The following is a 16,495-nucleotide window of genomic DNA, read 5'->3' as shown; positions in this document are numbered from 1 at the left end:
TCTTGCTACTCTATTTTTTCTTTCCAAATCTCTATAAAATTTTTATGACATCTTTGACATTTCCTAACAGCAGATTTCCTTTGGTTTTGTCAAAAAATTCTCAATATAAACCATTAAAATTTTACGTCTAATCTGCTATACTTGAAAATCTGCATTGTAAAATTTCAGCCGTATAACACTGTTTGTTTGATCTTGATACTACATTGTTTCTATCCAAATCATTACGAAATTTTTATGATAGCTTTGACACTTCCTAACAGTGGATTTCCCTTTGGTTTCATCAAAAAATTCTCAATATAAACCACTGATCTTTTACATCCAATCTGTTATACTTAAAAATCTATGCTGTAGAAAATTTCAGCCGCATATTGTTGCCTTAACCCATCTATTTGAAATATTTTTTGAATGAAATTTCTTATACACTTCATAGATCATCTTGGGTTCTATCTAAGATTGATCTATTAAGAAATTCATCTCTAAAAATGATTTGTGTTGCTACAAATTTTCGTCGTAACCCGCTGAAATTTTTCGACGAGAATTCTGCAATCGCAACTTGCACTAATTTTCTTGCTGTTATACTGCCGAAATTTTCTTGATTAAATTAGATATCCTTGCTGTCATATAAACTGTGATTTTTCTATCAATTCCCTCCTCAATTCTCTCAGTTTTTGGTGTAAATTACGTCAAGAAACCGTTGTTTCTTTGACGACAATTCTACTCAATTAAGACAGCACATACTTGCTGCAACATCCACTTATTTCTATCAAACCTTTGCTACCATCTACCACAGATCCAAAACTTTCATCTATAGCCCTAAAACTCCACCAAACCACACCCTCAAACTGTACCCAAAATAGCCACAAAACAAGCCTAAACTGTAGCCTACATCCACCAATCTACCAACTCTTTCGACCATCACCTCTCTCAACCAATACATGCCTTTAACCCAACAACAAAAGAGAGATCTTAACATCACAGATTTGGCGACATATACTATGGCATCTAAGGAGGTAATCAATGCTAAATTCGAAACCTTCGAGGCGCAAATGGAGAATAAGATTCGGACGCTCTTTACCGAACTCAGATTGGGCCGACCACTAACCCCGAAGAAATCACATCAAGGAGAAAGCTTTGCCCAATCGCACCAAACCCAAAGATATGACTTCCAAGAGAGGGGAAGCTCTATGACTGACCCCAATTATCCATGCATGAGAGTGGACTTCCCTAGATGGGAAGAAGGAGACCCGATTGGTTGGATCTCGCGCGCGGAACGATATTTTCAGTACCACAAAATCGCGGATGCATCTATGGTGAAAATTGCAGCTATACATCTTAAGGGGGCTGCTCATGGGGATGATAATGATCACTTCGAGGGCAACCGGTGAGTTGCCCTGTTTCTGGCACTACGGATGTAGAGCAAGGAGGATCGGCTGCTGGGAGGCATGCGGCGGTCGTCGCACGGTGGCCCGCAGCGGTGATGTGTCGGCTGGTCGGCAACGGCGTTGGAGGGGAAGAGGAGTGCTGGAGGCGGCGCGGCTGCGATCGACGAGGGGCTGCGGCAACAGAGGAACTCTATTTCTGCAACCGTTGCAACGAGGGGCTGCGGCAACAGAGGAACTCTGTTTCTGCAACCGTTGCAACGAGGGGCTGCGGCTGCGACCCAAGGGGGGGGCACGGCTAGGGTTGCGGTGGAGAAGCAGCGGTGGTGGCGCGGCTGGGAGCAACGTCACCAACGATCCTCCTTGCACTGATAATGATCATGAACATACTTATGGAGTCCTTTCATGGCAACAATTCAAAGAAGGACTGCTGATCCGTTTCAGACCAACCGATTACGAGAATATTGACGGACAACTAGCAAAGATCCGACAAACCTCCACCATTCAGGAGTACCAAACTAGGTTTGAAAGGTTATCTAATCAAACTCATGATTGGTCTCAAAAATAGCTATTGAGGACCTTCATTGAGGGCTTGAAGCCGGAGATCCAAGGAGAAGATAAAGCGCGACAACCGTATACGCTTATGGCAGCCATCTCTTTCGCACGACATCAAGAGGAGCAATTGAACCATGAAGCTCGTAGGACTAGGGTCGCTCCTCAACCAGTAATATTGAAGCCCTTAGCCCCCCCTACTGTCGACCAAGTCCCTACACCAAAGAGGTTAACAAGAGAAGAGCTTCGGGAGCGATATGCGAAGGGGTTATGTTGGCATTGCGACGAGCCATGGAGCCGTGAGCATCGTTGTAGTGAAGGGATACTTCTTATGATTGAACCAATAGAAGAAGAGGTCATTGAACATCCAAAAGAGATCCTTGAACATGAAGAAGAAGATGCAAAAGAAGAGTCACAACCGACCAAAGTTACGGTACATGCACTAGTTGACTACTCAAATCCGCAAACGATGAAAGTTGGAGGCCTTCTGAAACAACAACCGATCACTATTCTCATCGACTCGGGCAGTACTAATAACTTCCTAAACAGTAAGGTTGCTGTCCAGATGGCCTTAGCTATCAAGAAATACAGCAGGTTTGATGTTAAGGTCGCCGACGGATGGATTTTGAAGTATGATCGTAGGCGCCCACAAGTGAAACTATTACTGATCATAAGGCCTTACCAAGAGATAATTGCATATTTCTTCCTTCTCCCTCTTGATGATCATGAGGCCATCCTCGTAATTAAATGGTTGACGACATTAGGTGATATTTCTTGGAATTTTATGCAACTAATTATGAAATTTTACAGTAAGGAGAAACAGGTGATACTAAACGGGAAACGTGGGGGCGACGTAACAACGATTTACACACAACAAATGGAGAAGGTTTTGCATAAAGCATGCAGCAGCTTTTTGGTACAACTTGAGCAGCAAACTAATGGAGAGCCAACAAAATTTGAAGATCCAAATCTACTTCCTTTGCTTGCTGAATTTTTAGATATATTTGACGAATCGCACAACCTACCTCTTACCCGTCGGCATGATCATTGTATAACGATTCTTCCAAGTAAATCTTCAGCAAATGCTTAGCCATATCATTATCCACATCTCCAAAAGGATGAAATAGAAAGGATTGTAAAAGAGATGCTCAAACCAGGAGTTATTCGGCCATGTTGCAGCCCCTACTCTTCACCTGTGCTCCTCATACGAAAGAAGGATGGAATATGGCGATTATGTATTGATTATCGAGCTCTCAATGGCATAACCATCAAGGACAAATATCTTATTCCAGTAGCAGATGAATTGCTAGATGAAAAGGAGCACAAATCTTCACAAAACTGGACCTTTGATCCGGGTATCATCAAATATGAGTGTTCGAATAAGACATACCGAAAACCATCTTTTGAACACACAACAACCACTACAAATTTTTGCTTTCTTCAATAGAAGGTGGAATATCTTGGGTATATCATATCAGAGGAATGTGTGATGGTGGAACCCTTCAAAATTGAAGCAATGCAAAACTGGCCTACCCCGAGGAACATAAAATTGCTACATGGCTTTCTGGGTTTAACAGGCTACTACCGTAAGTTCGTGAAAAACTATGGAAAGATCAATGTGCCACTTACTTTCTTATTGGAAAAAGATGTCTTCCAATGGTTGGACAGAGCCTCCACTGCCTTCGACAAACTTAAGGCAGCCATGACGATGACGCCGGTGCTAACACTACCAGATTTCAACCGACCCTTCATTATTGAGGCTGACGCATCTGGAGTCAGAATTGGAGCCATTCTCATGCAAGATGGTCGACCACTCGCATACACTAGCAAGGCATTATCTCCCTCCCATCAAAATAAGTCAACATATGATAAGGAGATGCTCGCCATTGTGCGCGCAGCAACGAGGTGGAGACCCTACTTGATTGGTCGACGATTTCAAATTAAAACTGACCATAAAAGCCTCAAGTACTTTTTGAAGCGAAAGATATCATCCCCTGAGCAGCAAAAATGGGTAACAAAACTTCTTGGATTTGATTATGAAATAACTTACAAAAAGGGGAAAGAGAATGTTCTTGCAAATGCGTTTTCGCAACTACCCGAGCAAGCTGAAGTTTCAGCCGTTTCACTTCTAACCAGCGACTTCCTTGAGGATATTAAGATGGAATGGGTACTAAATTGAAAAGGAGTATGATATATCACTCACAAACCGACGGCCAGACGGAAGTTGTAAATAGGTGCTTGGAGACAGCCCAAAGCCACCCACCAAATATGACTACCCAAGGAGAACTTCAGACTCAGCCAAGTGCCATTATTGATCGACAGATCGTGACTCAATGACGATGATCCACTACTGAATTGCTAATACAGTGGGCAAACCTACTAACAGAAGATGCCATTGGGGAGAACTATGATGACTTGAAGATCAAATTCCCAAAATTCATGAATCGTCAGCCTCGAGGACAAGGCTGATTTGAAGAGGGCGGGTTTGTTAGGACTCTAGCTAGGAGAGTCCTAATTAAGAGGGACATTCATGTAAAACTTACCTAAGCCGACCCATATTAAAGAGGTGAAGTAGCCGGCTAGGGTTAGGAAGTTATTTCTTAGAGAAGAATAAGGAGTTGTAAAGGAATAGGAGTCTTGAGTAGGAGTCCTATTAAGAGTTGGTTAGAAGTAGGAGTCTTGAGTAGGAGTCATATTAGGAGTTGGTTAGAAGTAGGAGTCTTAAGTAAGAGTCCTATTAGGAGTTAGGGTTTAGAAGCCCTATAAATAGTCATGTATTCTACCTCTTTTCATAAGCAATAGATGAATCTTTTCTGCAGCCTTTGAGCAGCAACTTGGAGGGAGGAACCCCTATAGAGTTCCAAGGAGGCCGATCCCCTAAAGAGATCAACCCCAAGTTTAGAATATGTAAGGGTTCTAACAACCAACTAGTGTGCTGTATACCTATCCATATGATGGATGCAGCTAGTCTTATAACTGCTCATGTGGCGACACTAGGGATACAATACAGGTGCTCATCGATTGATCTGCTTATAAAATAATGGATGGTTGATGATGTCTTATTGTTATATAGTGATTCCGTAGTCCTAGTGGTGTATTTGGTCCTTAGACTTGAGACACCAAGGATATCTTATATGAGTGCTCTACTCTTTGATACCAGACTTACAGGTTTGGATATCCTAGATCTAGCATAATCGGTCATCGGGAGTGGTAATCAACCTTACAAGGGCTATTGAGTGTCGATAGAGGATCATCCACTCTCGATGTTATGAGAGGAATATCCCATATGTTCTTGCTTAGATAAATCCCTGGCTAAGGTCATTCAGATTGAGAGAGAAAGAGTTATTCGGGCAAATCCGATTAGAGCAAGACTGGGGTAAAAACCGTATGGGTTTCACAGCACCATACCAGATATACAGTCTCTGGGATGTTAGATGGATGAGAGACTATATGTACATGGTAACTAAGGATGGATAGGTCCAATGGATTGGATTTCCCTATATCGTATGGGGACTGTGGCATAGTGGCCTAGTACGTCCTTAGTCAATTAGTCGAGTGAATTAGTATGGAGATAATAATTCACTAAGTCAAAAGGAGTTTTGATAGGTATGGGTCATGGCTAGCTCAATATTGGGCCCAAAGGGTCACACACATATGGTAGGCATTATGATGAGTAGATGTTCGGATATGAGATATCCGCTATAGCCCCTATCTTATTGGATATCCAATAAGCCCCAGAAATTATTGGATTCTTTGGATGAGATCCAATTGTTAGGATCGAGAGCACTAAGAGGGGGGGGGGTGAATTAGTGCAGCGGAAAACTTTCTACGATTAAAATCGAAAGCTGCGTTCGACCGATAAAAACAACTTCTATATGAAAGTTGATACTAATCAATGTTAATGTCAAACTAAGTAGGCCGTTTGCAGCTATGATGAAAACTAGAATATCGGCGCAAACTGAAATCCGAAGTTCGTACGAAGAAACTGATTTACGTCTAAATGCTGATTCGTAAATCACTTGATTAGATAAGACATAGTTTAAGCAGGAGTATAAAGGCAGTGTGCAGTATTGGTAAAGCTCAAAACGTAAATGCTATCTGCAATATGATGATCATACGAAAAAGCAGATTTACGTCTAAACGCAGATTTACATCTAAACGTAGATTTACGTCTAAACGTTGAAACTTGTTTGTAAAATCGCAGAGGGCAGTAACTATTGAGAAGTTTGCAGTGAAGGTAAAATGCTTAAAGGAAATGCAAACCGAGATTTAGAGTGGTTCGGTCAATCTTGACCTACTCCACTTTTGGCTTCCTCCACCGATGAGGTCACCGACGTCAACTAGAGGCCTTCCTTCAATAGGCGAAGGCCAACCACCTTCTTACAGATTCACTCCTTTTGATGGGCTTAGGAGACAACCCTTACAGAAGTTTTCTCTCCTCTCTTTACAACTCAAACTTTGAAGAACAGAAAGAGGAGAACTAGCAGTTTTGAGCTCTAAGAACCACAGAAAGACAGCAAGATTTCGAGTGTGTGTACTATGCTTTCAGTGCTGAATGGGTGGGGCATTTATAGGCCCCAACCCAGTTCAAATTTGGAGCTCAAATCTGTCAATTCCCGGAATTCCGGGATCAGGCGGTTGCACCTCCTGACTGGGGCGGTTGCACCGCCTGGCAGAGCTCGAAGACTGAGCCTCTGGGCGGTGCCACCTCTATCAGGGGTGGTTGCACCTCTCTGCCAGAGCTCGAAGACCGAGCTCAGGTAGTTGCACCGCCTGACTAGGGAGGTTGCACCGCCTAGCAGAGCTCAAAACTTGAGCTCTGGCGGTGCTACCTCTTGACAGAAGTGGTTGCACCGCCCAGTCTCGATCGGAGACTGAGCCCGGGGCGGTGCCACCTCTTGGCTGGGGCAGTGGCACCACCCAGTCTCACTGGGAGACATAGCCTGGGCGGTGCTACCTCCTGGCTTGGGCGGTTGCACTTCCCACAGCAATCAGGGTCCGAATGGGTTAATCCATTCGGCCCAATTTGATTCTTTGAGGGGCCCAATTGCCCCAAGATTAAGCTAATGGGATCACCTCCCATTTCTAACTTAATCAATGTGCTAACTACGATTATTTCCTAAGACATATTCTGCAGCTTGCTCCGGTGCGTCAATCGCTTCTTCCGGCGAGTTTCCGTCGAACTTCCGTCGATCATCCGACGAACCCTCGGTGATCCTCCTACGGACTTCCGGCAAACTCCTGGACTTGCGACGATCCACTTGGCAAGTTCCGACGAGCTCCTTTGGCAAGCTTCTGGACTTCTCGGATTTGTTCCCGCAGAACCTCCGACGACTGTCCGAACTTTCGTCGAGCTCTCGAACTCCCAACGTGATCATTGTCATGACTCCGGCGCAACTCCTGCTGCAAGTCTTACTTTCATCGTAGTTAATCCTGCACACTTATCTCAACACAGTTTAGACAAACAAATGACAATTGACTTCATCATCAAAATCCGAGATTCAACACTAATAAGTGCCCATGAGAGGTTATTGGATAGATATCCACTAATCTAATAGGCTTAGGTTGTTGGATGGAGATCCAATACCCAATAGGGGAGGATCCATTAGGGTTAAGTTGATAGGGGACCTCTATAAATAGGAGAAAATCAGTGGTTCATAGGCTAGAGCCTTTTGCTTGCCTCTCATATTCTCCTCCCTGATATAAATGAGCAAGTTGATTATAATTCTGCTAAAGACCCTTTAACTATTCATCGAGGACCAATTACAAGAGCGAAAACTAAAAGGATGAAAGAAGCCTTAACTTGTTTATTAGAAGGCATTTGGAAGGAGCAAGCTAGTCAAAACTTGGTCAAGGTTCTATGGATACAAGAAGAGCCTAAAATAATCAACTTGATTCAAATAAGTCAACATCATGAAGAGAAAATCCAACCTGGAGAGAAGGATGAATTTTTAGCCATCTTTGAAGAATAAAGGGCATTCAGCCATATTCGACCATATTAGGAATTGTGGGCTTATTCATGAATAATTATTCCAAACAATTCAATGTAGATTCATGAGTAATCTGCATTCATGCATTAAGAATATGAATGTCATTTAATATATTCATTCCCTTTGTACTTGACCTTTGTACTATATAAACAAGGCTGACTCTCTTTGTAAGGGGACATTGAGAAGTATATTCAACTTACAACATCGGTGAGTGTTTTGTTTTTAAGTTCTTGCATGAACTTTGGACTTATCAAGCTTTTATGTTTGTGGCGTTCAAAACCCAAGAAAAATCTTTGTTTTTCCTTTCAACTTATCAAGCTTCTTAGTTTGTGACGTTTTAAGGGAATCAAAGTACTATTCTAATTACTTCATCAAATTTTCATTGATTATATGATTAGAATAGTTTTCCTAACTTCAATCTTGAACGATCCATCTTGTTTCAAATCGTTGGAGGGGGTCAATTTGCATTCAATATGTATCATAGCTCTTTAGCTATCGGGGTATATGGTTGCTAAGTTGAAATTTTCCATCATTTGGTATCAGAGCTCGGCTCAAGTTTGAGGTTTACGTATCTATTTATTTGCTATATTTTAGATTTTTTTTCTTTTCTCTTCTTCTTCTTTTTGGCGAATATCTATAATTATTGTTCTTCTTTCATCTTCATTGTTGTGCTTCTTGTGTTATTACTATTCTTATTTGTAATTTCGCACTTTATGATATAAAAAAAAAAAGATCAAAAAGTAAAAAAAAAAAAGAGGAAAAATCAAAGGTTAAAAAAAAAAAAGAGATCAGAATTAGAAAAAAAAAATTGCGGATTCAAAGAATACTTGCAAGTTATAGAATTTGATCTTTGTTCATTTGAATTTCTATTTCGATTTGGAAATCTTTCTTCATTCCTAAAAAAAAAAAATTCTAGTCTTTACTTATGATTAAAGTGCATTACTCACACCTTTAAATTGGCCTATCTTTTGTTTGCTTTTAAAGCCGTCCAATTTTACTATTTTTTTTTTGAATTGCCATAATCTGAATCGTTTGTTTAGGTACCTTAGTTAATCTAAGAACTCAAATAACAAAACAAGAGAGGTAAAAGGCAAGAGTGGTAAGATCAGTATAGAGAAAAATCAAAAAAATTATGTGAAACACGAGTGGAGTGAATCAAATCTAGAGTGAAAAAAAAAAAAATGTGAGGGAGTGTTAGTGAGGTTGTTCTAACTTTATTTTTTAGGTTGTATACATGTCTAAAGATAAAGAAGCGAGTTCTTCATCCAATGATCTTTTAGTTCAAGCAATGCAGCAACAATTTGAACGTATGTTCAAAGTGATGGGAGATGTAAGAGATCATCTAGAAAGGTACGATGATGCAATTAATAGATTGCAAGGTGAACCACAACTTGGGAGACAACCAACCTTTGTCAATGATGAATATGATGGTGGCGATGACATGGATGATGACCAAGTTACTCTAATTGGTTAAGATATTAATCCTAGGAGATAAACTAGGAGAGGACGTTTTGATGGTGTGGACAGAAACATAGGCAATATCAAAATGAAAATTCCTTCTTTTCAAGGGAAGAATAATCCAGATGCCTATTTGGAGTAGGAACGAAAAGTGGAGATGATCTTTGAATGTCACAACTACTCTGAAGAGAAAAAGGTAAAATTAGCCGCTGTTGAATTTTTTGATTATGCTATCGTTTGGTGGGATCAATTGTGTAAAGACAAGCGTAGAAATGGTGAAAGGCCCGTAGAGACTTGGTTGGAGATGAAACAAATCATGAGGAGGAGATTTGTCCCTAGCTATTACTATAGGGATTTGCATCAACAGCTGCAAACCTTAACACAAGGTTCCATGAGTATTGATGAGTATCACAAGGAGATGGAGATAACCATGATAAGGGCTAATGTGGATGAAGATCGTGAAGCCACCATGGCTCGATTCATGAGTGGATTAAACAAGAACATTGATGATCTTGTAGAATTGCAACATTATGTGGAGATTGAAGACATGGTGAATGTGGCCATGAAGATTGAGAGGCAACTCAAAAGAAAAGGCACAAGGTATGATTCAAAACTTTATTCGGGTTCTTCTTCTTCTTGGAAACCGAATTGGAGTAAAAAGGATGATAAACCCATTGTTAAGCCTAAAATTGATGAGACTAAAGGTAGAAATGAATTTGGTAGCAAGGGTAAAGGTGAGAATCTACCTAATCAAACTAGAGGTATTAAGTGTTTTAAGTGCCTTGGGCATGGACATGTGGCACGCGAATGTCCTAATAAAAGAGTTATGATCATGAGGGATGGAATTGTAGAATCTGAAAGTGAGAAAGAGGATGATAAAGACATTCTAGAGGATACTAGTGATGTAGAGTATGCTAAAGGTGAAAATCTAGTTGTTTAACGCATACTTAGTTTGCAAAATGAAAATGATGAACATGGTGAACAACGTGAAAATCCATTTCATACTCATTGTTTGATTGCTAACAAGTTGTGTAATGTGATTGTTGATAGTGGAAGTTGCACAAATATGGCAAGCACCTTGCTCGTGGAGAAACTGAAATTACCTACTATCAAGCATTCAAAACCTTACAAGTTACAATGGTTGAATGATAGTGGTGTAGTAAAGGTAAATCGACAAGTGTTAATTTTCTTTTCAATTGGTAGATATAAGGATGAAGTTTGGTGTGATGTGGTACCTATATATGCTAGTCATATGTTATTGGGAAGACCATGGCAATACAATCGAAGGGTAATACATGATGGATTCAAGAACCATTATTCTTTGATCATAGATGGACAGAAATATCAGCTTGGACCTTTGCCTCCAAAGATAATTTTTGAGGACCAAATACGCATAAAACAACAATATGAGGAGCTTGAGTCTTCATTAACCAAAACTTTGGGGAGGGAAAAAGAAAATAGTGAGTTGAGTGATAAAAATAAGAGTATTGGGAAATACAAGGGGAGAGAAAACAAAGAAAGTTTGAGTGAAAGAAAAATGAGTGTTTATGCCAAAATGAGTGATGTGAAGAAAGCCTTAACCATGAGGCAGCCCTTACTTGTACTTATATACAAGGATGTTCTGATTGCTTCTAACAAAATTGACAAGAGTTTGCCTAGTGTTATTGTTGATCTTTTGTAGGAAAATGAGGATCTCTTTCCCGAAGAAGGTCCTAATGGTTTGTCACCAATTAGAGGAATTGAGCATCAAATTGATTTCATTCCAGGTGCAAGCATATCATATAAGCCAGCATATAGATGCAACCTCAAAGAGACCAAGGAAATCCAAAAATAAGTAAGTGAGCTTATGAAAAAGGGGTATGTGCGAGAAAGCATGAGTCCATGTGCAGTTCCTGTTCTGTTGGTGCCTAAAAAGGATGGATCATGGAGAATGTGTGTTGATTGCCGAGCCATCAACAAAATCATGGTAAAGTATAGAAATCCTCTTCCTAGACTAGATGATATGTTGGATGAATTGCATGGTTCTTGTGTGTTTTAAAAAATTGATTTAAAATCTGGATATCATCAAATAAGAATGCATGAAGGTGATGAATGAAAAACCGCTTTCAAAACTAAACATGGTTTATATGAATGGTTGGTTATGCCTTTTGGCCTAACTAATGCACCTAGTACTTTCATGAGATTGATGAATCATATTTTTCCTGCTTACATTGGAAAATTTGTAGTGGTTTATTTTGATGATATACTTGTGTATAGCAAAAGTTTAGATGAGCATGTAACACATTTAAAAGCTATTTTTGACATGCTTAGAAAAGAAAAGTTATATGCTAACATAAAGAAATGCACTTTTTACACTAATAAAATTACTTTTCTTGGATATGTTGTTAATGATAAAGGAATACATGTTGATCAAGAAAAAGTGAAAGTAATTAGGAAGTGGCCAAAACCTACTAGTGTTAGTGATGTTAGAAGTTTTCATAGTCTTGCTAGCTTTTATAGAAGATTCATTAAGGATTTTTCTACAATTGCTGCACCATTAACTGAATGCATAAAAAAGAATATGGGATTTAGATGGGGTGAAAAACAAGATGATGCTTTTAACTTGCTTAAAGACAAACTCAGTTCAGCACCTTTGCTTGCTTTACTGAACTTTGCTAAAACTTTTGAGATTGAGTGTGATGCGAGTGGAATAGGAATTGGAGGAGTCTTAATGCAAGAAGGTAGACCCATTGCATTCTTTAGTGAAAAGCTAAGTAGAGCAAGTCTTAACTACCCAACATATGATAAGGAGTTTTACGCTTTGGTAAGAGTGTTAGAGACATGGCAGCACTATCTTTGGTATAAGGAATTCATTATACACACCGATCATGAGTCCTTGAAATATCTCAAAGGATAAGGAAAACTAAACCGTAGGCATGCAAAATGGGTGGAGTTTATTGAATCCTTTCCATATATCATCATGTATAAACAATGTAAGGAAAATGTGGTTGCCGATGCTCTTTATAGAAGGTATGCTCTAATTTCTCAACTTGATGCAAAATTATTGGGTTTTGAGTATATTAAAAATTTATATAATTCTGATCATGATTTTGCTAATGTTTATAGGACATGTGAGAAAGGGGGTTTTGATAAGTTCTTTAGGCATGATGATTTTCTTTTCAAAGAAAATAAGTTGTGTATTCCTCAATGTTCAATGAGAGAATTACTTGTGAGAGAGGCACATAGTGGAGGTTTAATGGGGTATTTCAGGATTAGAAAAACTTTAGATGTATTAATTGATCATTTCTTTTGGCCGCACATGAAAAGAGATGTTGAGAGATTATGTGAGAAATGCATTACTTGTAAACAAGCTAAATCTAAAGTAATGCCTCATGGATTGTATACTCCTCTTCCTATAACTAGTGAGCCTTGGGTTGATATATCCATGGACTTTGTCTTGGGTTTACCAAGGTCAAAAGGAGGGAGTGATTCTATTTTTATTGTAGTTGACAGGTTTAGCAAGATGGCACATTTCATTCCTTGCCACAAAACAGATGATGCAACACATGTTGCGGGGCTATTCTTCAAAGAAATTGTAAGATTACATGGCATTCCAAAGACAATTGTGAGTGATAGAGATGTGAAGTTCCTTAGCTATTTTTGGAAAATACTTTGGAGCAAGTTGGGTACAAGCTTATTGTATTCAACCACTTGTCACCCACAAACAGATGGACAAACGGAGGTGGTAAATAGAACTTTATCAACACTTTTGAGGGCCATAATTCAAAAGAATTTAAAAAATTGGGAGGAATGTTTGTCACATGTGGAGTTTGCTTATAACAGAAGTGTGCATGCTACAACAAACCATTCCCCATTAGAAGTTGTGTATGGGTTCAATCCATTAACTCCTATGGATTTGCTACCTTTACCTCTGGAAAAGGCCAATTTGGATGGTAAGCAAAAAGCTGATTTTGTCAAAGCATTGCATGAAAGGGTCTAGACACAAATTGAAAAGAAAACTCTACAATATGAGAAACCACACAACAAAGGCCGAAAGCAAGTAGTATTTGAACCTGGTGATTGGGTTTGGGTACACTTGAGGAAGGAAAGATTTCCTAACCAAAGGAAGTATAAACTAATGCTAAGAGGAGATGGTCCATTTCGAGTCTCTCAAAAAATCAATGACAATGCATACAAGTCGGAACTACCGGGTGAGTATGGTAATGTTAGTGCAACCTTCAATGTTTCTGATTTATCTTTGTTTGATGCAGGTGATGAAGACACTGATACGAGGACGAATCCTTTTAAGCAAAGGGGGAATGATATGAATGAGCAAGTTGATTATAATTCTACCAAAGACCCTTTAACTATTCATCGAGGACTAATTACAAGAGCGAAAACTAAAAGGATGAAAGAAGCCTTAACTTGTTTAGTAAAAGGCATTTGGAAGGAGCAAACTAGTCAAAACTTGGTCAAGGTTCTATGGATACAAGAAGAGCCTAAAATAATCAACCTGATTCAAATAAGTCAACATCATGAAGAGAAAGTCCAACCTTGAGAGAAGGATGAATTTTTAGCCATCTTTGAAGAATAAAGGTCATTCAACCATATTGGATGGACCATATTAGGAATTGTGGGCTTATTCATGAATAATTATTCAAAACAATTCAATGTAGATTCATGAGTAATCTACATTCATGCATTAGGAATATGAATGTCATTTAATATATTCATTCCCTTTGTACTTAGCCTTTGTACTATATAAACAAGGCTGACTCTCTTTGTAAGGGGACATTGAGAAGTATATTCAACTTACAATACCAGTGAGTGTTTTGTTTTTAAGTTCTTGCATGAACTTTGGACTTATCAAGCATTTCTGTCTGTGGCATTCAAAACCCAAGAAAAATCTTTATTTTTCCTGTCAACTTATCAAGCTTCTTAGTTTGTGGTGTTTTAAGGGAATCAAAGTACTATTCTAATTACTTCATCAAATTTTCATTGATTATGTGATTAGAATAATTTTCCTAACTTCAATCTTGAACGATCCATCTTGTTTCAAATCATTGGAGGGGGTCAATTTGCATTCCATATGTATCATAGCTCTTTAGCTATCGGGATATATGGTTGCTAAGTTAAAGATTTCCATCATTTGGTATCAGAGCTCGGCTCAAGTTTGAGGTTTACGTATCTATTTATTTGCTATATTTTAGATTTTTTTTCTTTTCTCTTCTTCTTCTTTTTGGCCAATATCTATAATTATTGTTCTTCTTTCATCTTTATTATTGTGCTTCTTGTGTTATTACTATTCTTATTTGTAATTTCGCACTTTATGGTATAAAAAAAAAGATCAAAAAAAAAGAAAAAAAAAAAGAGGGAAAATCAAAGGTTAAAAAAGATATGGAAAGGGAAGAAAGCTGATTTTAAGGTTGTTAAGATTTAGGGCTGCCCTACCCACGTTAAAAGATACAACCCCGATAAGTTGGAATCAATGACAGAGTGGTGTAAGTTTATGGGATACCCCAAGGAAACTTGTGAGTATTATTTCTATCATCTCGAGGACCAAAAGGTCTTTATAGCCAAGAGAGCACTGTTCCTTGTGAAGGAATACATTCTTGGCGGAAATAGTGGAAGCATAATAGAATTGAGCAAGGTTGGAGAACCTAGCTCAAGCACCACTCTATATCCCGAGTCTATTTAGGTATCTAACATAAAAGTTCTAACTTTACGTAGGTCCGATAGAGTATCCCATCCTCCTGAGAGATATGTGCGACATATTGGGGAGAGAATATTGAGGATATTGATCATCAAACCTATAAGGAGGCTATTATGAGGATAGACTCTGGGAAGTGGCAAGAAGCCATGAATTCTGAGATGGATTCCATGTACTCCAACAAGGTTTGGAACCCAATTGATGCACCTAAGGGTATTGTACCCATCAGTTGCAAGTGGATCTTTAAGAAAAAGATTGGAGTAGATGGAAAGGTAGAGACCTATAAAGCAAAGCTAGTGGCTAAGGGGTATCATCAAAGCAAGGTGTTGACTATGATGAAACCTTCTCACCCGTAGCCATACTAAAATCTATCCTAATTCTATTGACTATTCCAACATATTATGATTATGAGATCTGGCAAATAGACGTGAAAATTACATTCCTCAATGGTAACCTCGAGGAGGAGGTGTATATGATATAGTCCGAGGGATTCATGTCCAAAGACTGCCCAGATAAGGTGTATAGGTTGCTTAGATCCATTTATGGACTAAAGTAAACTTCTTGAAGTTGGAACATAATATTTGATGAGGCAATCAGATCTTATGACTTCATTAAGAATGAAGATGAGCCTTGTGTGTACAGGAAGGTAAGTGGGAGCACTATCACCTTCTTGGTGTTGTTTGTGGATGATATCCTGATCATTGGGAATGATGTAGGAATGCTATCTACAGTAAAGACTTGGTTATCTAGATAATTCTCCATGAAGGACTTAGCGGAAGCATCCTATATCTTAAGAATTCAGATCTATAGAGATAGATCCAAGAGGATACTTGGCTTATCCCAATCCAGGTACATAGACATCATTCTCAAAAGGTTTAGCATTAAAAATTCCAAGAGAAGTCTCATATCGATGAGATATGGGATATCGTTTTCTAAGAGTATGTCCCCAAAGACTCTTAAAGAAAGAGCGTACATGGATATGATACCCTATGCCTTAGCAATAGGGTCTATCATGTATGTCATGCTATGTACAAGGCATGATATAGTGCATGCTCTGAGTGTCACGAGCATGTATCAGATGGATCCAGGCTTAGAGTACTGGAAAGCAGTAAAGTATATCCATAAGTACTTGAGAAGGACTAAGGATCTTTTACTAGTGTATATAGGTAGTAGCCTCAGGGTTGAAAGCTACACAGACTCGAGTTTTCAATCTGATGTCGATGAAAGCAAGTCAAATTTGGGATATGTGTATACCTTGAATAGAGGAGTAGTGTGCTAGAAGAGTTCAAAGCAAGATACTATTGCTGACTCGACTATAGAGGTGGAGCACATTACAATAGCAAAAACAGCAAAAGAGGGAGTCTGGATGAGAAAGTTCATCACAGATCTGGAAGTTATGCTAGACAGCGATGAGCTCATTCCCTTAT

The sequence above is a fragment of the Musa acuminata genome, chromosome BXJ1-10 (genome assembly GCF_036884655.1).
Source record: "Musa acuminata AAA Group cultivar baxijiao chromosome BXJ1-10, Cavendish_Baxijiao_AAA, whole genome shotgun sequence".
Lineage (NCBI taxonomy): Eukaryota > Viridiplantae > Streptophyta > Magnoliopsida > Zingiberales > Musaceae > Musa > Musa acuminata.
Note: the sequence above shows the minus strand (reverse complement) of the source record.